Raw genomic sequence first — 2,500 nt, forward strand, 5'->3', positions numbered from 1 at the left:
CTCACAAGCATATCGACCTACAAACACACATACTTATACACATAAATATATATTAAGGAATGTGATATGTTCATATGTATACATATACACGTGTGTTTATTTGTGCGTGTGTGCGCTATCCAGCTTGGGAGATTTATGCACGAGTAAAACGTACCTTTGAAATTTGCACGTGTGGTGTGTAAATTGCACTCTAACACACTGACATTCGCAATGGAAAGTATTTGCAGTGACACAGAAAAAATAACGAATACAAAGGACATTCGCGAATCCATCCTACGTTCTGGATTAACGACCCGATCCTCTTAATGAACTGGAATTGCAACGAAATGCACGCGAAGTGTCGCCATTTCCTTCCCTACCACGTGACTAAAAAAAAAAAAAAAAAAAAAAAAAAAAAAAAAAAAAAAAGGCCGTTCCCTCGCACCTAATCCACGCCTCGATATAATTTCCATTTCAAATAAGCCTTCAACCCCCTTCTCCTTTGCAAAATAAATCGACGCGTCCCTTATCGATCCCGAATACCAGAGTATCATTAGACAAATGCGTGCGCTCGTTACCCCCGTCGACCTGAATGTAGTTCCCGCCGCCCACACGCCCACCAGCCCGCCCACCCGCCCACCCTGCTGGACAGTGACGCATGGCGGCCTGGACACGTGGGGGAGACACTAAATTACAGCTAAATTAGAGGGTGATGGAAAATAAGTGAGCGACTATGCTGCCCCCTGGTCGTCTGCTGTTTCGTTCGAGTGACTGTTTTGGTGACTATTGTGTGTGTGTGTGTGTGTGTGTGTGTGTGTGTGTGTGTGTGTGTGTGTGTGTGTGTGTGTGTGTGTGTGTGTGTGTGTGTGTGTGTGTGTGTGTGTTTCGGTGTGTGTGTGTGTTTGTGTTTGTGTGTGTGTGTGTGTGTGTGTGTGTGTGTGTGTGTGTGTGTGTGTGTGTGTGTGTGTGTGTGTGTGTGTGTGTGTGTGTGTGTGTGTGTGTGTGTTTCGGTTTACAGTTAGTCATGCACAATACACACAAATGCTGTAGTCTCGAATTTTGGAAGCAATCAGCCATAATAAGCTATCAAATAACAGAAAAACTCCTCTAACCTTACTTATAATTACTTTTCAAAATAAATCCGTTAATCTTACAGAACCTACATTGTTTTGTTGTTTTTTTTTACTTTCAAAAATAAATCTGTTAACCTTACAAACACTAAAATGCTTATCTCTTGTTTTACTCAAAAATAAATCCGATTTATTTTTTATTTTTTTACTTTAAAAAATAAATCCCGTAATCTTACATACACTACATTGCTTATCTCTTTTTTTACTTTAAAAAATAAATTCGATAACCTTACAGACACTACATTGCATGAAAGCACAACATATAACCAACATAAGACAACAATAGACGAGATTCCACAAGTGTCGATAAACCTACATCAAGGCCACGTACCCTAGACACGTGATGCGGGAAAAAGTGACATCTAGTGGAAGAATTTGAATACAAAACCTCTGCATCTCGACGCCAGGGGGCTAAAAAAGCGTGAGGAATGGGACAGGATTCTTCTTACACACGCCATTGTGTCTGAAAGGACATTTGAATTGAATTATATAACGAAAGGTATAAATTATATAAGGAAAGGTGGGTAGGTCTTTAAAACAACGTTGGATTGTAGTAGATTTATGACTTAAGTAGTATGAATCCGTTGAGTTTCTCCATAGTTAGATATATTACGTTACTATGTCTATATCATAGAAGGGGGGAGGTTAGATCAGTAGCAATGCGAGGTGTCATGGCGTCCAATAGTATTTTTTGGAAGAAAACGGATTCTTCTTACACACGCCATTGTGTCTGAAAGGGCATTTGAATTGAATTATATAACGAAAGGTACAAATTATATAAATTATATAAATTATATAAGGAAAGGTGGGTAGGTCTCTAAAAAAACGTTGGATTGTAGTAGATTTATGACATAAGTAGTATGAGTTCGTTGGGGTTCTCCATAGTTAGATATATTACGTTACTATGCCTATATCATAGAAGGGGGGTGGTTAGATCAGTAGCAACTCGAGGAGGTGTCATGGCGTCTGATAGTATTTTTTGTTAAATATATGATTTAAATATATTGATTTAATATATTTAATATATTAATATAATTAATATAATTAATTAATATAATTAATGTTAAATATATTGATTTAGCTAAATATATGATGTTATGCCTGTATCATAAAAGTTGAACTAATTCCTGAAAAAAATGCCTCCAGCCCTTCCTCTTACAAGTTTTAATCAGATATATATTAATTGCATGTATATCGTGCTTCATCTCATACATACAGAATTGAGTACAAGTTTGGCCTACTTCCATACAATATATATATATATATGTATATATATATATATATATATATATATATATATATATGTATATGTACATTGCGTGTGTGCTTGTGGTTGTGTGTATGTGTGTATGTATGTGTGTATATATGTGTGTGTGTTTATGTGTATGTGT

The sequence above is a fragment of the Penaeus vannamei genome, chromosome 42 (assembly GCF_042767895.1).
Source record: "Penaeus vannamei isolate JL-2024 chromosome 42, ASM4276789v1, whole genome shotgun sequence".
Lineage (NCBI taxonomy): Eukaryota > Metazoa > Arthropoda > Malacostraca > Decapoda > Penaeidae > Penaeus > Penaeus vannamei.